Source organism: Bubalus kerabau, chromosome 2 (assembly GCF_029407905.1).
Source record: "Bubalus kerabau isolate K-KA32 ecotype Philippines breed swamp buffalo chromosome 2, PCC_UOA_SB_1v2, whole genome shotgun sequence".
NCBI lineage: Eukaryota > Metazoa > Chordata > Mammalia > Artiodactyla > Bovidae > Bubalus > Bubalus kerabau.
The window spans coordinates 166,548,600-166,575,913 of NC_073625.1; the positions used below are offsets into that span (position 1 = coordinate 166,548,600).

The 27,314-nt window shown below is 37.8% G+C and overlaps 1 long non-coding RNA gene across 1 annotated transcript; it reads right to left on the reverse strand.

The window, feature by feature from the left end:
* Positions 1–1,265: 1,265 nt before the first annotated feature.
* Positions 1,266–27,314, reverse strand: LOC129644983 (uncharacterized). The gene is made up of 5 exons (XR_008711101.1): positions 27,222–27,314; positions 7,582–7,618; positions 5,651–5,771; positions 2,028–2,247; positions 1,266–1,644 (listed from the first exon to the last, which is right to left on the reverse strand). It is a non-coding gene; the product is annotated as an uncharacterized LOC129644983 (long non-coding RNA).

Here is a 27,314-nt window from a genome sequence, read left to right on the forward strand (position 1 = left end):
GAGAAAATGTGCTGGGACATCAGTATATTTCCCCAAGGACTTACAGTGTTTGGAGGATCATTCAATCATTAGATCATATTCAAAGAAGCTGGGTTAATTTGAATAGGTAATCATTGGATCACAGATATTTGTTACCTCTTTGAAAGTGTGACCATCAGAATGCAGATTTAAATAAATAAGACTACATTCAAAACTTAACATATTATGTGCTGGAATTTAATGTGAATTCTGCTCATCCCCAAAGCATCTTATACCTGTCATCTAATGACTATATATACCTGTATACTACTACTGGTGCACTTTTCATGAACATAAATTAAAAAGACGATATGCTCTGCTTTTTAATAAAATGCTATGGATTATCTTTTCCAAATACCAATTTTAGTAATTTCTTATAGAATTTAACTAACAATATTTAGGCCATATGTTAATATGGCCTAACATACACACATGTACATATGTGTGAATACATAGATTAAATTTAATGCACAGAAAATTTTCAAAATTTTTTTCTCTTTTTGCAAAATTACATGGAATCAAATCAATATTTTTTCCTCTGAAGTGAAAGCCTGGCTTCAAAGTTCACTTTTATAGAGAAATTGTAAAGTATTAAGCAAGTAGAATATAAGCTTTTTCTTTTTTTTTTTTTAATTACCCAACATACTTCTGGGGCTTTCACAATCGGAGGTTTACATGAATTGATGCATTAAAAAAAAAAAAAAGAACAAACAGCTATCCATGTTCCAGCAATTCAAATCCAAAACCATTTTGAGTGGATTTTTAATATACTCAAGGGAGTCACACAAGGGTAATTGATGATGACTTTGAATTACCTGCATCTTATTTATTTTAAAATCTATTCCCTAATCTGTTACCATATTATGGATAATAACATCATTCTGTCAGTTGTAAAACAGAGTTTTAAAATAATGGAATTTTACTAATTAACTCTATCTATTGCCTCTCTATAACCTCATAAGAAGGGATTCCTGTATATATAAGGTATTTTAGAAACCCTACTTTCTCAGGAATAGCAGCAGTTATTAAGACTTACCATTTTAAAAAATGCAAATACAAAAAGGGGACATATTATGGTATAGGTATAGGGCTACCTCATCATTTCGTATTGTTCTCCAAATAGTTGCCTTCATTTTCAGGGTGGATTTCTGAATGTTAAGAGGGGATGCATAATGTGCAGAAGCTGGGAACACACAAGCCATGTTCGGCACATAGATTCTTTGTAGGAAAAAATGTTACACAAGGCATGCTGCATCCAGAGCTTTATTTGAAAAATTAAATCTTAATTTTTGACCAGCTTGACTCAATATTACCTACCATTGGAAGAAATTTGCTCCTAAAAGGGTTAAATATTAAAATCAAATGGAAAGTAATAGAAACACATAACCTCTATTCCCCAATGCAAAAATCAAATATGCAAATATGAAAATGAGGGGACTCTGCTTCTTCCCCTTACACAACTGATTAAATTGTCACTGCTGGAGATTACATGGGGTTTTATTCCCTTTACAGCCATATTCAATTGGACAGACTGAAAAATATATTGCCACAGACGAGCCCTACCACCTGGGTACACTGTGCTTCCAGTTGCCTGTAGAGGTCTTGTCCAAAACTTTGCAGCCACCCCTTTAAAAAAAAGAAAAGTATGAGATATGATCATTCATGATAGCCTGGATGATCTCTGAAGTCCTTTCCAACTTGGAGATTCCAATAAGACAAAATCCCCTCCTCCTATTTACAGATACTAGCCTGCAGTTTAATTCCCATGTAACAAAGCCTTCCTTTTTCTATCGATCCTAAAGCCACTTCATTCATTTTGCATGAGATTTTCATTTTTCAAAAATATCAGAAGCTCTTCTCTCTCTGTGTTTGCCCTTTATTTCCTACCTGATGGATACATTCATTTCCTGACTTAGCAGTTTTGACACAGAGCCTGCTCCCACCCACAATGGTTCCTTCCAGGTGGAAATCTTTGCTGCAAAAATTGGACATAGAAACAGAAGGATTACCTTTGGTTCTCTGACGTCTTCCCACGATTTGGAAATGGTTCTCGCAGTCTGTCTGGATGTAGTAGAAGTTAGTACTCAGATGATGTCGCCTGCCTGTGTCACTCGGCACTGCGGGCTGAGTAGAGAACTGCCTCCAGCTGCAGTCTAGGGCCTCAGCATTAAGGACACACAGAACTACTTTGTTAATGAGATCGTTTCTCTGGTGCATAGAGATGTAGCCCTAAGGACAGAGAGATTTAACAAGCAAAAAAGGTGGTAGGGTGATGTTTTTGAATTGGAACGTTCAAGAGAAAAATAACAGCAAAAAAAAAAAAAAAAAAAAATGTAAGCAGATGCTTTCTTGTAAGAAAAAGTGAACAGGAATATCTATTTGCCTTTAGATTTGTGGTAGAGTTACATGTGATACTTTGCTATAGAAGTGAGGAATAGATCCCCAGAGAATTTTTAGATGGCTTGTTGTGTGGCTGGAGGTATTTTTGTTGCTCTTGTTATTTTATCCATTCAGCCAAATGACACTTATGAAGATTTTTAACTAATTAAGATCTCTGCTGTATCTGTTGATATAACTGCAATTTGAAAAATTTATCTTCTCTGATTGGATGAATGAGTAAACAATAAATGTCTCACTTCTAGTATCCAGATGAGTAAATTTATAGTGAAATCAAGTGATGTCTCCCTGCCCCAAACCCAGAATTCCATATGCATTTTAAAACACAGACATATATTATGCTTAAATGCATTCTGTTTTAACTTGAGAATTAAAAAAAAAAAGAAAAAAATCATTGCTTTCTCACACTAGTACGCCTTTTTCTTTTAGTAAATCAGGCTCAATTCAGGTATCTTTTGCTGTCAAAATTAAATGCACAGTTGTATGTTCCACTAGCTTGAACATACTCACACTTCAACCTTTTCTTTTCTGTTTGCTTTTTTCCTGTTTTTCCCATGTTTCTTTGTTTTTCTATTCTTTTCTATTCTAGACTTCCCAGAGTTTTTGTTTTATCATATTGTTCTCTTCACATTGCTCAACTGCTTTTTGATAAAAGTTCCATATTTGATCTAATTTTCTTGGTTTTTATTTCCCTATAGTTTTATATTGTTGCTTTTTTTCTTTTTTCTTTTTTTTTCTCTTCTCATTGTGCTTTTTTTTTTTTTTTTTTTCCTGAAAACACCATTCCAAAACTCAGAAGAGTCAGAATATAGATAAACTTTGCTATTGAGTGTTCTTACATTTTCCTATCTTGGTTCAATACCATCTTTATTCCCTCAATCACTTTTATTGGCCATTTTAATCATCTTTTTATCTTATCCTTCTGTTTCATTTTTCCCTTGATGCCTTAATTTCCCAGGCTTCTGGTCTCACTAAAATGTAATAACCATTTATTCAACCCTTAATATAAGTACTGCCTTCCTTGCAACTCTTACTACAACACTGTGAGGTAGGTTTTTATCTCCATCTGATACAAGGGAAGACAGGGGCCTAAGGATTAAAGTACTGCCTTAGGGCCACACAATAACTGTGATGGCAAGTATTTGTTCCTAGAACCATCAGGCACCACATCACCTTCTCTTTCAACTAAATCCTATTGAGACAAAAAAATCAAAAGTACGTTTGTTTTGAAATTCTGCTATGTACAGGGGAAAATATATACATGCTTACTTCACTATTTGTATGTACTTATATCTGAAATTATTAAGTAGAAATTTACTCCTTATATCTTCCTTTTGATAACACTGTGTAGTTTTCTTGGTGATTTCAGAAAAATACGCTCTAAACTCAAATTACTATCTTCAACAAAATTTTTAACTAAAACTAGGTCCAAGTCTTCTTTGTACATATCCCAATTCATTAACACACAGTTGTAAATGTAAACAGTAAAAGCAAGTTCTTATTAGTAAAATAAACAAGAAATCGCAGCTCTAGAAGCATGAAGTGACTGTGTTGTCTGAAAACCCATTGCTTTATCATATCAGCCTTTCCAGTAATGACATCAGTGATCAAATATGTTTTTACAGTTGTCAAATAGTGGATCAGACATTTAATTCCAGCTTGCTTGCAGCTGCTTTTTCCCATCCTCCCCTCCCTGTATTATATTTACCTTTTGAGAGAATTATGTATTCCTTTATGTTCTTCATTCAGATTTAGAAACTCTCATATTTCTTGCTATGATAATGGGATGTAGGTATTATTCTCAAAGCAGGTCAGTTTGCAAGTTCCATAAAGCCACCATCTAATCATTGCCACCTCCTTCATCTTATTCTTGCAAAGATATTATAAATATGTATATACATATATATATATATATAGTTTTAAGAAGCAGACACTTATATTTGATATTCCATTCGAAGTCTCTAATTTGCTGCAGTTATTGCCATGAAGAAAGTTATATTTCTAGACTTTGGACAAGAGCTTAATAAAATTCTCTTTGATGAATTACAGTCCTGAAAGCTGTTCATTTATTAAGCTGCAATTAATATTTGTACCTAGCAGTCTCCTAAGGAATAGCAGAAATAACAAAGTTAGCAACTAGCAGATCTCAAATAGCTACAGAGTGTTTTGACCACAAAGATAGGATAACAGTAATGCAGTAATTAAGAGGAGAGACTGGGAAGTAAGAGAAACTTGACCTTGAACTTTAGCTCTACCATTTGTACCATTATGGCTTAGGCAGGTTACCTCATTTTTCTCAACCTCAGTTTCTTTATCTGTCAAATGGGGATAATAATGCCCAAACCTCCAAGGGCTATCAGAAAAATTCAATCAGGTAATGCACATAGAGCATTCATGACAAAGTTTGGTGTCTAGTAAGTCCAGCATAAAAGATAGCTGATAGTGTCATCATCTTTTATCACCCTTATCATCACTACATGGTAATTGAAAATTGACATCCCTTTTTCTCTCAGCACCATGTACTGAACCACTCAGTCATTGATCCAGCTTATGAGTAGTCTTTGAGGTCTGAATATTTTCTTGTTACTGTTTCCCCCACACTAATAATAACTTTGTGTATAAGATCAAAATAAAACATGAACTAAATGAAACATTCATATGCCAGCACTTCAGCATACATCATAGTGTGTGGAATTCATATCTATTGGTAAGTATTTGAGTATAGTCCATATAAGGCTCTCATGTTGCTATGTCAACTTTTACTGGTATTTAATTTCCTGAATAAAAATTCCCAAGACTAAACCTAATGTCTGGCAGATAGAAAATACTCAATAAATTACTGATAAAATGAGCTGAACTGAACCTATACATCTTATCAGCCTTAGGAAAAACCTAAATTCATTAAGGGTAAGCTTTATTCATTCATTTGTACAAACATAGATACCTTCATTCATTCAATAAAACAATTGTTATGGGTCTACAATATGACAGGCACTGCTCCCAAAATAATCCTGCCAAGAGCACAGGCCATTTCTTTCTTTACATGACTCTATCCTTTATACATAGCACAATGTGTGGCATATGAGAGGTGTTGGAGAAACATTTGCTGAATCAACAAATTCTATTTTTGGATGGATTGTCTTTCAAGACACATAGGAACAGCCTGAAGAACTGCATGATGAAAACAAAAACAACAAGCCAATAGTAATAAGATCCATCTTTCATGATTACTTACCAGGCTAAGAGTAATCAGAACTTAAAAGTTTGCTTCAAAGTTTCACTACCATAAGCCAGTATGTTTTCAATGGCGTCTGTCAGAGTTTTCGTAACAACAGTTTCCTAATCAATAGTTTTCCCTTGAAATTAAAAAAAAAAAGGTAAAAAAAAATATATAGTGAGAGCTATAAACAGCAATATTAAATATACATTACTAGGAAATAAGGATAGATTAACAAATCTAATTATTGCTAGTAGGAAAGGTCTAGGTATATCAAATTTATTGGAAGTCCCTAAGAAGTATATTTTGGTGAGAATCATAGAACTTTATTACCTTAGATATCAGACTCTCACTCTGATTTTTACAGATGGAAAAGTAAGACTCCAAAGAAGTTCAGAGAACCACCCAAGGTACTTGGAGCCAGAACAAAGGTCCTGATCTCTGATATTTAAGAAAATAAATGATCTCACCACTATATCACAAGACCTATTAACTATAAATGCTAACATGGATAATTCCATGAATAGCGACACTTTAAATTATCTGTTAGACCTTGAAAATACTAACCATAAGCAGAAAATGTGCAATAAAATATTCAATATGCTGTTGGTGTTGTTTTCTGTAAAAAAGGTTTAAAAATAACAGAAACTTCAGTTGTTCAAGCATAATGTACTTCTATTCAGTTGAGTCCCTAAATCCAGATTAGGAGCAGAGTAAGTTCCAGTGGGCATGCCTTTTTTCCCCCTAGCCATTCATATTGAATTTTAAATTCACGTTAGCAACCGCCTATACAATATGGGTGGGGTGGGGAGAAGGAGGGAGTAAGATTAGGGGTGGCGAACAAGTTTGTGAATAGACATTTGCAATTTAATCTTGGAAGATGAGACTTTTGCAGGGTTCCTATGTCTAAAACATCACATAGATTTGCCTGCAAGTAGTGATTTGAAAACATTAAGAAATATTCAAACTTAGAAACTACTCTTAACAAAGTAATCATCCAAACAGTAACAAAAAAAAGTTATGATCAGTTCTATAGTAAATTTGTTCATTTGGAAGAAAATGGCACAGCTTTGGGGGGCTATGTATTTATAATATTGCTATACAAAGGAAACAAGGGGCAGTTATGTTAATTTCACAGAAAGTGATCACGTGGGAGAGGAATAATTAAGCTTTCATTCCTAACTATATAGTCTTTACTTTGCTATTTAACTGGATGGCATAAACATTCTCGAGAAATGAATCTATCTGTATAATCTTCTATAACATAACTGTGAAAGTGACCTGGGAGGACCAGGATTGAGGCTTTAAAATGAATGAATAAGCATGTCATGTGTAATTATTTCTTTGGGATTTATAACAACATTCTTGCTGTTAACAAATATAAATGTAACATTTACTAGGAAATAAGAGACTGCAGACGGAAATAAACAAACCTAGGATGTAGTTCATCTAAGTAAACACTGAGGTTATAAACCTTCAAACTCAAATATCAAGAGCCCTGCAAATTAATGCTACACACAATAGACCCTTTGGAAGCTAACTTAATCCACCCCCCTTAATCTACATGAGGGCCCTGCATAACAATGCAGGAGCTGAGTTTCCATTAAGAGTTTCCTCTGCAGGCTGTCAGCTGTTTGAAGAAATAACAATTTCCTAGGAATGAAAGCTTTTTCAGAAGGTTCCCACTGATGTGTAATAAAAGTGACTTTCCTTTTTTTTTTTCCTTCTACTTCTTCCTTTTTTTCCGCCCTTCAGATGTAACTTTGTAGGGAGAAAAGGGGTGGACTAAGGCCATAGGCCCCCTACTAGCTTACCTTACTGGATTATCAGTGCAGGTGTTAATATAATTGAAGGTGTGGTAGCAGATACAACCCCCTAATAGCTTTTCCTATATGGAGATTACCTAGGTAGAGAATGCCGGAGTACCTGAAGAATAGGCAAGTGAGTACCTTATTAACATATCACCATTCAGCGGCAGCTGCATATCTGGAAGAAGAAGAAGAAGAAAAAAACCTTTAAAGAGCCTATTCATCTACGTTAATGGGCCCATTGCACAGCACATTGTGTGAGAAATTAAGTCTCTGGCTGTGAACTTCCTGTGCTGTGCAAGCTGCCTTGACTCTTTTTTATTGCTTCATTGTTATTATCTCCTCCTGGAAATAAAAACAATGATGTTCTCACATTTGAGAAGCCAAAACATTCTGAGATAACAAACTGGAGTTGCTGGTTGCAAGTTCCTTTTGTTTCCCTTATTAAGTGAAAAAATATGTATTGAAATTAAAGCGACCCCCAAATTTACATCAAAGCACATCAAATTAACTGAGCTGCCCAGAGAATGACAAAGTTTTCCTTCTCTTTTTCTTCCAAAATATACAGTTAAATTGCTTTCCTGGTTATGGTTTCTTTTCTAGAATTAATTTTTGATGACAAAATATGTTAATATATTCAAATTAGACATGAATTTTTTTTAATGTCAAACTGGCAAAAGACCTGCCTTACTCCTAAAAGATAAGTATAATACCTATTGGAAAAATTAAAGTAATGGTATTTATCCTCAACAATTTTAATTTCAAGACAAGCTTGGCCAACACTTCAAACATGACAATGGAAAAATTAATCTAAGATTAATCCTCCTTTGAGTCTAGATGAATGCCTAAAATGTTTGTTCCTATCTTTTTCTTGACTGCTGCAAGACTACCATGTAAACCAACATACATTTGGCATGAAGACAAATCTTCTTCAAAGGAACAGGACACATGTCCATCCTTCTGTGTGCATGTTACATCATCATTACCATGATCATCATTACCAACCTCATCGTAAGATAAAGAGCTAATGATCAATAATACTTGATTACAAGCAATTAACAGAGAATTTCCCAGTGCAATATAAAAATATCTAATTTCCTTCAGATTTGAGAATTTTTCAAGTTAACCTAATATGGTTTACTATGTAGTGGGTTTAATGAGTATGGAAGACAATAAAAAGAATACTGTAATTCAATCCATGGCTTCACTGTGCCAATGGCCATTCTGTCTCCGCCAGCACAATTGGTCTGGACAGAATAATTGTTATAAATAATAATTATTATTTATTTATAAATATTTATAAATAATTATTGTCTACTTGTTTCTAGGTTTAGCAGTCATAAATTTTTCCTTTAAGAATATAGCAAATCAGTCAATGATGAAATGTAAATTTGCATACATCCAAGATGGATGGATATATGAACCCCACAGAGTTCATCAAGGAAATTCTTAGGGTATTAAAGACTAGATTGTTTGTTAGATTCGGTTTCTTTTCTTAAAAAATAAGTAAATAAAATTTGTAAAAGAGAAAATAGTCAAATAGATTCTTCTGTGAAGGATATGATGGCAAAGATGATCATTCTGTACAGTAAAATAAGCATCGACATTTGAAATAATGTGCACCATCAAGCTTTTTCCCCAAGGATGGGCAAATTTTCCAAATTACTGCTTAGTAAGTGGGCTTCCCTGGTAACTCAGTGGTAAAGAACCTACCTGCCAATGCAGAAGATGTGGGTTTGATCCCTGGGTCAGTAAGATCCCTTGGAGAAAGAAATGGTAACCCATTCCCAGGTATTCTTGCCTGAGAAATCCCATGGACAGAGGAGCCCTGCGGACTACAGTCCATGGGATCACAAAAGAGCTGGACACAACTATGCAACAGAGCATGCATGCAATATATTTATTTGAAGCATTTGTAAGAGGTGAATCTACTGCTCTGGACTATGTTGCGTGAGTCCCAGTGCGATGTCTATAAAATGTACATTTTGATAGACTTTGGGAGGGACTGCTGCCTTTCTAGTGGCTTCCTAAAGAGAAGACCTAAGAGTACAGTAGAATAAAACTTGACTAGCCACTCCTTGCTTAACTAGTTTATATTTCATGTTGCTTCATATAGACTACTAGATAAAAATACATTTTTTCTAGCTTGAGTTGCCTCTTTCAGATTTTGCTATTTAGAAACCCCCTCTTTTGTAAGGTATCTTTTAGAAAATGAACATTTTTTTACACAAAATACCCTCTAACTGGGGTGGGGGCTGACATTTTATGTAGCTTTAATCTGTTGTTGGGGGTACTGAAATACCAAGGAAGAGCTGAACAGTACTATTTTCTACAATACGGTAGCAAGTGATATCTCAGAAATCATGGAGACCAGTAATATAAAGAAGGGCTAAAAAAAATTGAACTACTTTTCTTAAAATAATTCAGATTGATGGGTCATTCACAGTCCTGTTAACACATAACAACTGTATGCTCCAGGTAATTAGGATGACATTGTTGCCAGCATAAAAGTGACATCAGAACCTGTTTTCATTGGCATTGGATCTGCCAGCCCTGTCACCTCTGACTGCCTGGTCCCACATCTATTAACCCTATTGATTGCGAGTCCTGCTGAGCCTCACCAGAAAACTGCTCCTTGCTGAAAGCTGGAGTGGATCAATCCTGAACCATGAACAAGAATTCAATAATACAACACAGTACGACGTTTAACCATTAAGTATTCCTTAAAGTAAATCAAATTACGGACCTTGCCATAATGAAGATCTTTTAAGATTTTGAGAAGTCAATTGATTTCCAAGTCCCCAAAAGTCTAGAAGGGGCATCAGGCTGTGACAAGAGATACCTTATTTTCCTCTGTTGTGACCTAATTAATTGAAATAATAAGAAGGGCTGAGTTTGTGTAATCAAGATGGCTATCACCTGTAAATAAGTAGCTTTAAAGATAAACCTCAAAATATTGTTATTTTCATAACAAAATGGAACTTTATATAGATTTGCAGTGGAAAATATCACAGTACAAAGAAAAACTTTTTCCTCCATAGCTACTAAAATAAATTTACCTATTAGTTGTCTTTAACAGGCTACTGAATTTTCTAAAGTTTTTGGGAAATTTGCCACCTTTCTCAAATTCATAGTTAATAGAGAGGATAGATGGAGAGGTTCAGAACTTCACATCTCTCTACAAAGAGAGAAAGGATCTGTGTCTATGCCAATGATTTTAATGGACTAAGCTACAAGTTTATTTATATTTAAATGTAATTGAATTTCTTCAGAATTTGATTCCCACCTTTCCAGATATTATATCCTTTGGGTTTTGTTTCTGCCCAGTACCCTGAATCTAAGCATCAAAAAAAAAGCTTCTCTTCTGAAAAACCACCAGTGAGATTTTTCACTTGTAAACTCTGAGGAATCTTACAGGACCAACCTCAAAGTCCTAAATTCACAAAAATACAGATAGATTAGATAGCTATATGGATAGATCAGTATTTACATATAAATATATATAATATTTTAACATGTAAATATATATTTACTTATTGTATATGTATGTGTGTATATTATATATGTAATATATATTTTTTTACTTCTGAATGTTTCTTTTTTCTCTTACTTACATTTTAAAATGATTATTTTTTAATTATGTTTCTAATTAGTGAATGAATATTACTAGAGTTTTAAATAAAACACTTTTGCAATTAAAAATGCAGAGACAATCTTTATTTTAAAATTAATATCAGTTGACATTTTGTTTTCCCAAATAGTTTCTATAAAATAGCTTGGAAAATTCAGTGTTGGGATTTTTCTTTTTCTTTGTTGGCAAATAAATAGTCTATTGTCTGTTCATTGAAAAATGACCCAGTCTATGAGTTAGTATAGTAAAATTAATGCCACGTAACTAGAATAATGTAAATTCATGTTTGCTTGCCATAACTGGTGTTTATCTTTGATCAATAATGTATGATGGTCTATGGGAAACAGCCAACATAGAATATATCACGTTATCTCTATTTAGCACCTCTAGGCAAGAATATTGTATAGGGAAAAAAGCCAAAATGACTGTTTTTCTTTATTAACAGCTCTCTAAGGAATACATTGGAATGAGTTCTGTCTGCCAACTAATTGATAATTATTTAATTAGCAATTTATAATGACAATGGGATTTTACCCCCCACCAGTCCATCTCTTCTTTAAGACTGGAGTAGACAACCTTAGGCATTTTTGCACTAACTTCTGGGAGCTAATTCAAGCCAAAGTGTGCCCTCACCGAGATTTCCCAAGTTAAACTCCAAAAGCAGTATGTGCCGCCACCTCCTTGAAACCACAGCACTTCCTTTTCCTATTGGAGGCGATGACTGGCACTTGAACAATGTGTGTGGGTGTACAGCCTTGTCGTGTCACTGTGGACAGTTCTTACAGAAGCTTCATTAGTTCTTTTTACAACAAAAGATAGGTTTTTTCCCCCTGCCTTTTTCTTTCTTTCCTTAGTTGGCATGCGGGTTGAATTTTGCTTGGACCCCCTGCTTGACTTTTTTTATTCCTGAATTTCTTTAGAATGGTGCAGCTATTCGAACTCTAGGAATTGTAACTGATAGACTGTTTGCCGGGGAATTCATGAAAGTTCTCTTTGTTCTCCTTCTTTAACCAGGTTTACCAGCCCCTCCCTCCCACCAAAAAGGAAAAGGAAATCCACTTTTAATTATACATTGATGGAAATCACTGTGTAGGAAGGGAGCATTCACTGGAGAACGCCCACTTTTTACACTTTATTACAAGCAAAAAGAGGGGCTTGCCTCAGAACATCAGTTCTCAAGTGAAAATACATCTTTCTCCATCATCCCTCTGCTCAGTTTAAGAGTTTTCAACCAATGCAAGAGTTCCGTTTAAGAAACAAAACTGCTTAGTAGTTTGCATATATTTTTAAGGATGTGTATGAAATTTAAAAGGACAGTAGCTTAAAAATATACATATATATATATATATATATATATATATATATATATATATATAAAGTGGGTCATCTTCAATTAACTATACAGGAGGATTTTGTATGTATAAAAAGGACAAAATTGAATCTCTAGCTAAATCTCTGAAAACATTTAAAGTAGCTATTTATCTGGCTGAAGTATTTGACAATTCATTCCTTTCATATTTTCCACTCAAATAGGTATGGACTCAAACAGGTTATCAATGCAAAGAGGTGGAGTTGTGGGATCTGTATGAGAACAATGAGGGAAATATTTTAATGTTACATTTAATATTTTAATGTTAATGATTAATCAGGAACCTTCAATATTCTTTCTAGAATGGAAGGGAGAAAAAAATTAGACGTTCAAGAAATAAGCATGTTTTTAAGTGGAAATTTCAATTGCAATTGCCTTTTTTTTTTTTTTTCAAATTTCTAAGGTATACACTTGTTTTTGAGATTAGAAAACACTCTTTTGTCTTTTGAGGGTTTGTCTCTACAAGAAAGAAAGGTAGCAAAGTCCTATATGTTGGAGCCAAGGCCCTTGCTTCCGAGGATCAACAGTCAGGCTACAATAATGTTGTACATATACAGTTTCCACCCATTATTTTTCAGGCCCATTATCACCAGAGTATCACTATAGAAGCAAGAGTCAGACAGGACAACCCACTTTTTATCGGCAAAGTATCTAAGGCTTAAGAGAGTAAATAATTGGCCTTATTATACTGGGTCTGCAAAGAAAACAGAATCACTACAAGGACTTTGTGAATAGGGAATTACTATAGAAATTATAGGAATGTGGGGAGAGGTATTTAAGTGAAGGTCTGGAAGAGGGAAATAGAGGTCAGAGATACAGTTAATAACCAGATCCAAATGAAACACTGGCTTCGGAAAATAAGTGAAAGCTTGCAGGAACAGTTGAGAAGTTGGGCTCATCTTTAATCTCATTGTCAAGCATGTAATGGTGGGTTTGGGGCCATGGTGGGCTGGAGGAGCCAGCAGTCACAAAGACAAGTTACACACGAACCAAGAGGAGAGCATCAACCAGCTGGGGCCCAGTGGGGACCTTTGCACCTGTCCCATGGCTGATATATCTGACCACCATGGCTTTCCAAGAGTAATGTTCTCTTTTTTTACTTTTAGCTTCCAAATCTCATGCAAATTCTTTTATTGGTCAACTCTAACTCAGAATCATGTGGGGATAGGATTTCTGGAAAATGTATGGTAGTGCCAAGTTGGCAGCCACAATCCAACACATTGGTGTAAGACCACAAAGCTCGAAAGTGGCAGAGACTGAATTAGGATAAGTTTTTGACTATGAGGACAAGGCTGCTTCCATCCTGTCAGGCTATGTTGAGCTGCCTATACCAATAAGAGGCTAAAGCAAAGAGTGAAGGACATCATTCTAAATGTCATGATCAGTTGCAAGTGACAGAAATAACGACTGAAAGTTGTCTAAGATAAAAAGGGGATTTACTGTCAAATGGGAATTAGTTGTCAAAAGGAAATGTATTACTCAACTGAAATGTTCAGATTTCAGGGATGACTTGATCCTGGAATTCAGATCTTTTCCCTCCCTTGGCTCTGCACTCCTCTGGATGAGCTTTATTCTTATCTACTAAGAATGGTGAAGACTGGGAAAAAAATCATTAGGTCTTGAAGGCATAAATTCTTCCATGGAGAAGAGATTTAGGCCTACTTAATGGAATTCCATGACTCCAAAGAAATAAAATGCTTCTCTGTCCCAATACTTTGAACATAAATATCCTAATCAAATCTTGTTGGCTTGGCTTGGGTCAAATGTTCATTTTGTATTAATAATCGAGGCTAAGGAATAATTGTCTGTGCATTGAATTTGAATTCTTTCCAGGAATCAGCTAGGGAGAGAGAGTACCATCCAAAACTGATTGGAAAAAGATGGATTTCCTGGGCTTAAGAACATGGAATAGAAAATAAATATTTGCTATGCTTATTAAAGATCCTATTTTCTATTCACTTAGTTACTGCATAAAGGAAGTGAAAGAGCCATGGGCTAATCAACTATAGCAGTCTAAACATTTGTGAAGCAAAATTGCAATGGTGGTCATAACAAACACCCTTTTCAAACAACATAAGAGAAGACTCTATACATGGACATCACCTGATGGTCAACACCAAAATCACATTGATTATATTCTTTGCAGCCAAAGATGGAGAAGCTCTATACAGTCAGCAAAAACAAGACCAGGAGCTGACTGTGACTCAGACCATGAACTCCTTATTGCCAAATTCAGACTTAAATTGAAGAAAGTAGGGAAAACCACTAGACCATTCAGGTATGACATAAATCAAATCCCTTATGATTATACAGTGGAAGTAAGAAATAGATTTAAGGGCCTAGATCTGATAGATAGAGTGCTTGATGAACTATGGAATGAGGTTCATGACATTGTACAGGAGACAGGGATCAAGACCATCCCCATGGAAAAGAAATGCAAAAAAGCAAAATGGATGTCTGGGGAGGTCTTACAAATAGCTGTGAAAAGAAGAGAATCGAAAAGCAAAGGAGAAAGGAAAGATATAAACATCTGAATGCAGAGTTCCAAAGAATAGCAAGAAGAGATAAGAAAGCCTTCTTCAGCGATCAATGCAAAGAAATAGAGGAAAACAACAGAATGGAAAAGACTAGGGATCTCTTCAGGAAAATTAGAGATACCAAAGGAACACTTCATGCAAAGATGGGCTCGATAAAAGACAGAAATGGTATGGACCTAACAGAAGCAGAAGATATTAAGAAGAGGTGGCAAAATACACAGAAGAACTGTACAAAAAAGATCTTCATGACCCAGATAATCACAATGGTGTGATCACTGACCTAGAGCCAGACATCCTGGAATGTGAAGTCAAGTGGGCCTTAGGAAGCATTACTACAAATAAAGCTAGTGGAGGTGATGGAATTCCAGTTGAGCTATTCCAAATCCTGAAAGATGATGCTGTGAAAGTGCTGCACTCAATATGCCAGCACATTTGGAAAACTCAGCAGTGGTCTCGGGACTGGAAAAGGTCAGTTTTCATTCTGATCCCAAAGAAAGGCAATGCCAAAGAAGGCTCAAACTACCGCACAATTGCACTCATCTCACACTCTAGTAAAGTAAGGCTCAAAATTCTCCAGGCTTCAGCAATATGTGAACCGTGAACTTCCTGATGTTCAAGCTGGTTTTAGAAAAGGCAGAGGAACCAGAGATCAAATTGCAAACATCCACTGGATCATCGAAAAAGCAAGAGAGTTCCAGAAAAACATCTATTTCTGCTTTATTGACTATGCCAAAGCTTTTGACTGTGTGGATCACAATAAACTGTGGAAAATTCTGAAAGAGATGGGAAAGCAGACCACCTGACCTGCCCCTTGAGAAATCTGTATGCAAGTCAGGAAGCACCAGTTAGAACTGGACATGGAAAAAGAGACTGGTTTCAAAAAGGAAAAGGAGTACTTCAAGGTTGTATATTGTCACCCTGCTTATTTAACTTATATGCAGAGTACATCATGAGAAACGCTGGACTGGAAGAAACACAAGCTGGAATCAAGATTGCCAGGAGAAATATCAATAACCTCAGCTATGCAGATGACATCACCCTTATGGCAGAAAGTGAAGAGGAACTAAAAAACCTCTTGATGAAGGTGAAAGAGGAGAGTGAAAAAGTTGGCTTAAAGCTCAACATTCAGAAAACGAAGACCATGGCATCCGGTCCCATCACTTCATGGAAAATAGATGGGGAAACAGTGGAAACAGGTTCAAACTTTATTTTTGGGGGCTCCAAAATCACTACAGATGGTGACTGCAGCCATGAAATTAAAAGACGCTTACTCCTTGGAAGCAAAGTTATGACCAACCTATATAGCATATTCAAAAGCAGAGACATTACTTTGCCAACAAAGGTCTGTCTAGTCAAGGCTATGGTTTTTCCTGTGGTCATGAATTGATGTGAGAGTTGGACTGTGAAGAGTGCCGAAGAATTGATGCTTTTGAACTATGGTGTTGGAGAAGACTCTTGAGAGTCCCTTGGACTGCAAGGAGATCTAACCTGTCCATTCTAAAGATCAGTCCTGGGATTTCTTTGGAAGGAATGATGCTGAAGCTGAAACTCCAGTACTTTGGCCACCTTATGCGAAGAGTTGACTCATTGGAAAAGACCCTAATGCTGGGAGGGATTGGGGGCAAGAGGAGAAGGGGACAACAGAGGATGAGATGGCTGGATGGCATCACTAACTCGATGGACGTGAGTCTGAGTGAACTCCGGGAGTTGGTGATGGACAGGGAGGCCTGGCGTGCTGTGATTCATGGGGTCGCAAAGAGTCAGACATGACTGAGCAACTGATCTGATCTGATCTGATCTGAATAATCAATAATTTTTGATTAACATATGTGCCCAATACTTTTCTGGGCATTCAGTTCAGTTCATTTCAGTTGCGCAGTCGTGTTCAACTCTTTGCGACCCCATGAACCACAGCACGCCAGGCCCCTGTGTCCATCATCAACTCCCAGAGGTCGCCCAAACCCATGTCCATCGAGTCAGTGATACCATCCAACCATCTCATCCTCTGTCGTCCGATTCTCCTCCTGCCCTAAATCTTTCCCACCATCAGGGTGTTTTCAGATGAGTCAGCTCTTTGCATCAGGTGGCCAAAGTATTAGAGTTTCAGCTTCAACATCAGTCTTTCCAATGAACACCCAGGACCAATCTCCTTTAGAATGGACTGGTTGGACCTCCTTGCAGTCCAAGAGACTCTCAAGAGTCTTCTCCAACACCACAGTTCAAAAGCATCAATTCTTCGATACTCAGCTTTCTTTATAGTCCAACTCTCACATCTATACATGACCACTGGAAAAACCATAGCCTTGACTAGACACACCTTTGTTGGCAAAGTAATATCTCTGCTTTTTAATATGCTATATAGGTTGGTCATAACTTTCCTTCCAAGGAGTAAGCGTCTTTTAATTTTATGGCTGCAATCACTATCTGCAGTGATTTTGGAGCCCAGAAAAATAAAGTCAGCCACTGTTTCCACTGTTTCCCCATCTACTTCCCATGAAGTGATGGGACCAGAGGCCATGATCTTCATTTTCTGAATGTTGAGCTTTAACCAGCCTTTTCACTCTCCTCTTTCACTTTCATCAAGAGGCTTTTTAGTTCCTCTTCACTTTCTGCCATAGTTCAGTTCATTTCAGTCGCTCTGTCATGTCTGACTCTTTGCAACCCCATAAATCTCAGCATGCCAGGCCTCCCTGTCCATCACCATCTCCCAGAGTTCACTCAGACTCAAGTCGATCGAGTCAGTGATGCCATCCAGCCATCTCATCCTCTGTCATCCCATTCTCCTCCTGCCCGCAATCCCTCCCAGCATCAGAGTCTTTTCCAATGAGTCAGCTCTTTGCATCAGGTGGCCAAAGTATTGGAGTCTCGGTTCAACATCAGTCCTTTCAATGAACACCCAGGAGCGATCTCCTTTAGAATGGACTGGTTAGATCTCCTTGCAGTCCAAGGGACTCTCAAGAGTCTTCTCCAACACCACAATTCAAAAGCATCAATATTTTGGCGCTCAGCTTTCTTGACAGTCCAACTCTCACATCCATTCATGACCACAGGAAAAACCATAGCCTTCACTAGATGAACCTTTGTTGGCAAAGTAATGTCTCTGCTTTTGAATATGCTATATAGGTTGGTCATAACTTTGCTTCCAAGGAGTAAGTGTCTTTTAATTTCATGGCTGCAGTCACCATCTGTAGTGATTTTGGAGCCCCCAAAAATAAAGTTTGAACCTGTTTCCACTGTTTCCCCATCTATTTTCCATGAAGTGATGGGACCGGATGCCATGGTCTTCGTTTTCTGAATGTTGAGCTTTAAGCCAACATTTTCACTCTCCTCTTTCACTTTCATCAAGAGGCTTTTTAGTTCCTCTTCACTTTCTGCCATAAGGGTGGTGTCATCTGCATAGCTGAGGTTATTGATATTTCTCCTAGCAATCTTGATTCCAGCTTGTGTTTCTTCCAGTCCAGCGTTTCTCATTATGTACTCTGCATATAAGTTAAATAAGCAGGGTGACAATATACAACCTGAAGTACTGCTTTTCCTATTTGAAACCAGTCTCTTGTTCCATGTCCAGTTCTAACTGGTGCTTCCTGACCTGCATACAGATTTCTTAAGGGGCAGGTCAGGTGGTCTTGTATTCCCATCTCTTTCAGAATTTTCCACTTTATTGTGATCCACACAGTCAAAAGCTTTGGCATAGTCAATAAAGCAGAAATAGATGTTTTTCTGGAACTCTCTTGCTTTTTCAATGATCCAGTGGATGTTTGCAATTTGATCTCTGGTTCCTCTGCCTTTTCTAAAACCAGCTTGAACATCAGGAAGTTCACGGTTCACATATTGCTGAAGCCTGGTTTGGAGAATTTTGAGCCTTACTTTACTAGAGTGTGAGATGAGTGCAATTGTGCGGTAGTTTGAGCCTTCTTTGGCATTGCCTTTCTTTGGGATCAGAATGAAAACTGACCTTTTCCAGTCCTGAGACCACTGCTGAGTTTTCCAAATGTGCTGGCATATTGAGTGTAGCACTTTCACAGCATCATCTTTCAAGATTTGGAATAGCTCAACTGGAATTCCATCACCTCCACTAGCTTTGTTCGTAGTGATGCTTCCTAAGGCCCACTAGACTTCACATTCCAGGATGTCTGGCTCTAGGTCAGTGATCAAACCACCGTGATTATCTGGGTCATGAAGCTCTTTTTTGTACAGTTCTTTTGTGTATTCTTGCCATCTCTTCTTGATATCATCTGCTTCTGTTAGGTCCATACCATTTCTGTCCTTTATCGAGCCCATCTTTGCATGAAATGTTCCCTTGGTATCTCTAATTTTCTTGAAGAGATCCCTAGTCTTTCCCATTCTGTTTTTTCCCTCTATTTCTTTGCATTGATCACTGAGGAAGGCTTTCTTATCTCTTCTTGCTCTTCTTTGGAACTCTACATTCAGATGCTTATATCTTTCCTTTTCTCCTTTGTTTTTTGCTTCTCTTCTTTTCACAGCTATTTGTAAGGCCTCCCCAGACAGCCATTTTGCTTTTTTGCATTTCTTTTCTATGGGGATGGTCTTGATCCCTGTCTCCTGTACAATGTCACGAACCTCATTCCATAGTTCATCAAGCACTCTATCTATCTGATCTAGGCCCTTAAATCTATTTCTCACTTCCACTGTATAATCATAAGGGATTTGATTTAGGTCATACCTGAATGGTCTAGTGGTTTTCCCTACTTTCTTCAATTTAAGTTTGAATTTGGTAATAAGGAGTTCATGATCTGAGCCCCAGTCAGCTCCTGGTCTTGTTTTTGCTGACTGTATAGAGCTTCTCCATCTTTGGCTGCAAAGAATATAATCAATCTGATTTCAGTGTTGACCATCTGGTGATATCCAAGTGTAGAGTCTTCTCTTGTGTTGTTGGAAAAGGGTATTTGCTATGACCAGTGCATTTTCTTGGCAAAACTCTATTAGTCTTTGCCCTGCTTCATTCTGTATTCCAAGGCCAAATTTGCCTGTTAACTCCAGGTGTTTCTTGACTTCCTACTTGTGCATTCCAGTCCCCTGTAATGAAAAGGACATCTTTTTTGGGTGATAGTTCTAAAAGGTCTTGTAGGTCTTCATAGAACTGTTCAACTTCAGCTTCTTCAGCGTTACTGGTTGGGGCATAGACTTGGATTACTGTGATATTGAATGGTTTGCCTTGGAAACGAACAGAGATCATTCTGTCATTTTTGAGATTGCATCCAAGTACTGCATTTCAGACTCTTTTGTTGGCCATGATGGCTACTCCATTTCTTCTGAGGGATTCCTGCCCACAGTAGTAGATATAATGGTCATCTGAGTTCAATTTACCCATTCCAGTCCATTTCAGTTCGCTGATTCCTAGAATGTCGACCTTCACTCTTGCCATCTCTTGTTTGACCACTTCCAATTTGCCTTGATTCATGGACCTGACATTCCAGGTTCCTATGCAATATTGCTCTTTACTGCATCGGACCTTGCTTCTATCACCTGTCACATCCACAGCTGGGTATTCTTTTTGCTTTGGCTCCATCCCTTCATTCTTTCTGGAGTTTTTTCTCCACTGATCTCCAGTAGTATATTGGGCACCTACTGACCTGAAGAGTTCCTCTTTCAGGTCCTATCATTTTGCCTTTTCATACTGTTCATGGGGTTCTCAAGGCAAGAATACTGAAGTGGTTTGCCATTCCCTTCTCCAGTGGACCACATTCTGTCGATCTCTCCACCATGACCTGCCCGTCTTGGGTTGCCCCACGGGCATGGCTTAGGTTCATTGAGTTAGACAAGCCTGTGGTCCTAGTGTGATTAGATTGACTAGTTTTCTGTGAGCATGGTTTCAGTGTGTCTGCCCTCTGATGCCATAAGGTGGTGTCATCTGCATATCTGAGGTTATTGATATTTCTCCTGGCATTCTTGATTCCAGCTTCAGCTTCCTCCAGCCCAGCGTTTGTCATGATGTTCTCTGTATATAAGTTAAATAAGCAGGGTGACAATATACAGCCTTGACGTAGTCCTTTTCCTATTTGGAACTAGTCTGTTGTTCCATGTTCAGTTCTAACTGTTGCTTCCTGACCTGCATACAGATTTCTCAAGAGGCAGGTCAGTGGTCTGGTATTTCCAGACCACAGTTTATTGTGATCCACACAGTCAAAGGCTTTGGCATAGTCAATAAAGCAGAAATACATGTTTTTCTGGAACTCTCTTGCTTTTTCCATGATTCAGAGGATGTTGGCAATTTGATCTCTGGTTCTTCTGCCTTTTCAAAACCAGCTTGAACATCTGGAAGTTCATATTTCACGTATTGCTGAACCTTGGCTTGCAGAATTTTAAACATTACTTTTCTAGCATGTGAGATGAGTGCAACTGTGTGGTAGTCTGAGCATTCTTTGGCATTGCCTTTCTTTGGGATTGGAATGAAAACTGACTTTTCCAGTCCTGTGGCCACTGCTGAGTTTTCCAAATGTGCTGGCATATTGAGTGCAGCACTTTCACAGCATCATCTTTCAGGATTTGAAAGAGCTCAACTGGAATTCCATCACCTCCACTAGCTTTGTTTGTAGTGATGCTTCCTAAGGCCCACTTGACTTCACATGCCAGGATGTCTGGTTCTAGGTGAGTGATCACACTATCGTGATTATCTTGGTCCTGAAGATTTTTTGTACAGTTCTTCTGTATATTCTTTCTACCTCTTCTTAATATCTTCTGCTTCTGTTAGGTCCATACCATTTCTGTCCTTTATCCAGCCCATTTTTGCATGAAATGTTCCCTTGGTATCTCTAGTTTTCTTGAAGAGATCTCTAGTCTTTCCCATTCTGTTGTTTTCCTCTATTTCTTTGCATTGATCACAGTGGAAGGCTTTCTTCTCCTTGCTATTCTTTGGAACTCTGCATTCAAATGGGAATATCTTTCCTTTTCTCCTTTGTTTTTCACTTCCCTTTGCACAGCTATTTGTAAGGCTTCCTCAGACAGCCATTTTGCTTTTTTGCATTTCTTTTCCATGGGGATGGTCTTGATTCCTGTCTCCTGTACAATGTCACGAATCTCCATCCATAGTTCATCAGGCACTCTATCAGATCTAGTCCCTTAAATGTATTTCTCACTTCCACTGTATAACCATAAGGGATTTGATTTAGGTCATACCTGAATGGTCTAGTGGTTTTTCTCTACTTTCTTCAATTTCAGTCTGAATTTGGCAATAAGGAATTCATGATCTGAGCCACAGTCAGCTCCTGGTCTTGTTTTTTGCTGACTCTATAGAGCTTCTCCATCTTTGGCTGCCAAGAATATAATCAATCTTTTTTCACTGTCGACCATCTGGTGATGTCCATGTGTAGAGTCTTCTCTTGTGTTGTTGGAAGAGGGTGTTTGCTATAACCAGTGTGTTTTCTTGGCAGAACTCTATTAGCTTTTGCCCTGCTTCATTCTGTACTCCAAGGCCAAATTTGCCTGTTACTCCAGGTGTTTCTTGACTTCCTAAACAGAATATAAAAGTATAATCTACAGTCTTTAGCTCCCTTAACAATATTTACATTTTCATTGAGGAGAGAACTTTTATACATACAATAATTAGCAAACAATTGAAGATAGAATGTAATTAATGGCAATGTTATGTGATATGGGTCAGAAAGAGGACCAGGAACAGGGTACCTAGGAAGGCCTCCCAAAGGAGTTGGTACTTTGGCCTGCCTTTATGGAGTAATGAAGATAAGCCAAGGCATTGCATTCTAGAAAAATAACACAAATATAGGCAGAGTCAGAGCTAAGCATAGTATGGTATAATATAACAGATATTACTTCCCCTTCTTCACTAACAGAATCTTTTTGGTCACGGTTACGGACAGCCATTTGCCGAGTTTAGGAGAGGAATATTCATTCTTTCAAGCCAAATATAAAAATTTGGTCCTCTTAATTTCCCAGATTTTTGTACAGCAGGGGAGTGTGTGTGACCCAGCTTTAGCCAATGATATGAGTGAAAACTATTGGAAAAGTCTGGGGAAAACTTTTGCATTTCTGATATAACAGTACAGATATGACTGATGATGGTGGTCAGAACACAATATGCCAAAAAATGGTCCCTTCACACACTAAATATTTTAAGCTGAAGGAGTTTAAGAAAATAGCAGAAGCAAGAAGGTCACTCTGACCTTCTCCCCACCTCTCTCCTGTGAAACAGATCATAAATCCTCAGGAGAGAGATGCCCTCCCTATACCTGCAGGAAAGCAACATCTTTATCTTTGAAGACAAAATTATGCTAAAAGAATCCAAACAAATAGATCTGGCTGAGCTTCCCTGTTTATTGCATTTACCTCCTACATGTTGTCAACCATGTTTCTCCATGGCTGTCCAATCTTAACCAAAGCTAGAATAAAAAACTCAGGTTTAGTTGTTTCCTCCAGTCTTCCTTTCCTTATAAGCCTCCTGGTTCACATAAAATGTATATTAAATAAACTTGTATGCTTTTCTCTTGATAATCTGTCTTTGTCAGTTTGATTTTCAGACCCACCCAAAGACCCTAAGAAGGTTGAGGAGAACTTTTTTTTTTTTTCCACTTACATCAGCAGAGCTTTATTTATTTCCTTTCTGTCATAAATATAGTGTTTGAAGGTATAATAGCCACTTTCAACTATAAGGGGCTTCCCTTGTGACTCAGCTGGTAAAGAATCCTCCTGCAATGCAGACCTGGGTTCAATCCTTGGGTTGGGAAAATCCCCTGGAGAAGGGAAAGGCTACCCACTCCAGTATTCTGGCCTAGAGAATTCCACAGTCTCTATACATCCATGGGGTCGCAAAGAGTTGGACATGACGGATCAGTCACTTCAACCATGAGACAAAAAGCGTGAAAAAATAAAGTCAATAAGCTAAACGTGGTAAAGCATGATGTAAAAAAAAATCTAAAAGCAACCTATCACCAATCACCAGACACTTTGGGGTAAAAGAAGTCTTTATTTCTTTAAGCCCTGGTAAGTACATCTTGTTTTGTGCTTTGCTGTGCTGTGCTTAGTCGCTCAGTAGTGTCTGACTCTTTGGGACCGCATGGACAGTAGCCCACCAGGCTCCTCTGTCCATGGGATTCTCCAGCCAAGAATACTGGAGTAGATTGCCATTCCCTTCTCCAGAAGATCTTTCAGACCCAGGGATCGAACTCAGGTCTCCTGCACTGCAAGCAGATTCTTTACTGTTTGAGCTATAGGAAAGATCCAAGATGAAAAGAAGGTAAGCACAATACAGAAAAATCAGAAAGAGGGAAAACAGCAGGCCAGAGAAAACAAATCTAAGAAACAAACAAACTGGACTGTGACAGCTCTGGAAGACACTTAAGACATCTGGTCAATTTAAGAAAACAAGACTTCGGAGCTGAGATGATAAAAATAACAATGAGAAGGAAAGAGAAAGAGAGTAAGAAAACAAACTAAGGATCGAAACAACACCATAACAGAACTCTAAACACATAAACAACAATCAGAAACAGCTGCAGAAATAGACACCTTTCCTTAGTAGATGACATTTATCTCTGCATTCTTAAATCTGATTTGACTCTGTGACTTACTCTGTCAATGTTGTTGTTGTTCAGTTGCTAAATTGTGTCTGACTCTTTGCCACCCCATGGACTGCAACATACCAGGTGTCCTCCACTATGCCCTGAAGTTTCGTCAGACTCAAGTCCGTTGAGTCAGTGATGCTGCCTCCCTCCTCTCCTTTAGCCTTCAGTCTTCATCACTATCTTTTCCAATGAGTCAAGTCTTCACATCAGATGACCAAAGTATTGGACCTTCAGCTTCAGCATCGGTCCTCCAATGAATATTCAGGGTTGATTTCCTCTAGGATTGGCTGGTTTGTTCTTGCAGTTCAAGGGATGCTCAAGAGTCTTCTCCAGCACCACCATTTGAAAGCATCAATTCTTTGGCACTCAGCCTTCTTTATGGTCCAGGTCTCACATTTGTACATGACTACTGGGAAAAACCATAGCTTCGACTACAGAGACTTTTGTCAACAAAGTGATGCTTCTACTTTTTAATACACTGCCTAGGTTTGATGTAGCTTTCCTTCCAAGGAGCAAGTGTCTTTTAATTTCATGGCTACAGTCACCATCTGCAGCAATTTTGGAGCCCAAGAAAATAAAATCTGTCACTGTTGCCACTTTGTCCCTTTCTATTTACCATGAAGTGATGGGGCCAGATGCCATGATCTTAGTTTCTTGACAAGGCTGTGATCTATGAAAAGGAGTTTGTTAATGGGATGTAGCAAATGAGTCACAATTATAGACCTAAAATGTTATGATGCACTGGGGCATTTGTGCTGTCTCACTGATTTTTAGAATCCCGAGACTCCTGTGGAGAATCCCAGGTTTGCCTTCTAGATGATCAGAAACCACCCAGAACAGCTGTTTATCCCAGCCAAGCAACACCCCCAACCAGATCTAACAAACAGCTGACCTCTCCCTTAAACTCAGTTGCTTGAGAGCTGCCAAGACCAGCAATAGAGCTGTCCAAATGAGCCCAGTCTCAATCAGTGACACACAGAATTATGAAGTAAAACAAATGATGTTTTAAGCTACCAAATTTGGGGGAAGATTATTGTATAGCAAAAATTAACAGAGGGACTATGAAGTTTTTCAGGATTACTTTTAAGAAACTTTCAACTCAAAAGGTCAGTTGAAGACATAGAGATGACTGGAGCAACTGCATCTTTTGGCTGAGATGGAATCAATTTTCACAATTTTTGGTTGACCACAAAAATTGCTTAACATACCAGTGTGTAATATAGGCCCATGCTAATTCGTAATGCAAATGGATTGTTGTCAATTTTCAAAACCCTGCCATGAGGCTTACAAAAGTAAATGCAATTTATCTCATGTTTAAGATTTTTGCCCACTGGCATAGTTTCAAGCTGTTAGAAGACAGATATTCTTTATAAAATTCATAAGGATATGTGTTAGACTCCAGTTGTATTTTTCTTTTGTAAAACTTTTATGTGAGGAGTATTTTAATATTTTAACCCACAGTATCAGTAAAATTTTCCATCTGGTTTTTATCTTGATTCACATGGATTTGGTTCTTCTTGAGTAATAATCACATCCTGACATCACAGCTCACTAAAAATGAACCCATTTAATACACCTATTTGGTGTGAATTTCAAAGCCATAATCAAGGTTCCTTAGTTTCAGTTCTTAGTGAACTAACTGCTCTAACCCAAGGGCAGTTAGAAAAAGCAAGCCTTTGCCATCTCAATGGCTCATGGTCAGGCTTCTTGATGAGACACAGTTAGTAGGATCTGCATCTTTCAAATGCTTTGGGGGAAGATCTATACCCCTCTCCCTACTCTCTCTTCTCCAGCTTCGTCCTGCCCACCCTCAGTCATGAAGCTTCCTTTTCAGTACTGAGGATAGAGTGTGAAAGAAATGGGACGCTTTGGCAGTACCCTGCACAGCTGGAAAGCTGGGCACTTATTTATACACTCTCACTTTCCCCCACAGAAGAAATCATGGTCCAAGAAGATTTTTCACTTAGCTGTGCTGTCTTGAAGGAAGGGTAGTGCAAGTAAAGTTAAATTGTTCTTCTAACCCTCTTCAGTGCATCCCAGCCCACATATATGTATATATGTGTACATATATATATACATACATACATATATATATATACATACATACATATATATATATACATACATAACTAAGGAGCCTTGATTATCCTTAGTTTCAGTTCTTAGTGAACTAACTGCTCTAACCCACGGGCAGTTATACTCCAGTGAAGTGCTGGAACTTCTTTGCTCTAAATCTGAACTTTCACAAAGGCTTTTTTTCTCTGGGTGAACTTCTCCGAGAGTGTTTTCCAGGGTCTTCCAGACTACACCCAAGTACTAGAGCTGGAGCAGGTTTCTGGGTCACTGCAATGTCTATAGCCAGAACTGGGGTCTATATATTATCCTGTACACATATCGGCAAGATATCTGGATCCCTTGGTATATTGCTGTAATACACTGCTCCCTCAAAAGCACTTTTGTCCATGTTTGGATGCCAAATTGCTGTTATCGTGTAAGAGTACAAAGAAAGGACCCCTTAACCAGCCCTGTTGCTCAGATACCTCTAAAGCATCAGCCTTTTTTGAGCTGTTTCACCATCCTCCAGTCAAAGCCATCTGCTGCAGTCTCTCAACAGTCCAACATAGCAGGGAGAAAAGAAAAAGAGAAAATAAGACCCTTACCTCCAGGAACACTTCTCAGTAGTTGAACATTACATATTCTCTTACCTCTTTGGCCCAAATGTAGTTGAACAGGCAAATGCAGCTGCAAGGAGGCTGGGAAGTATAGTTTATTCTGGCAGTCCTGTATTCTGGGATCCT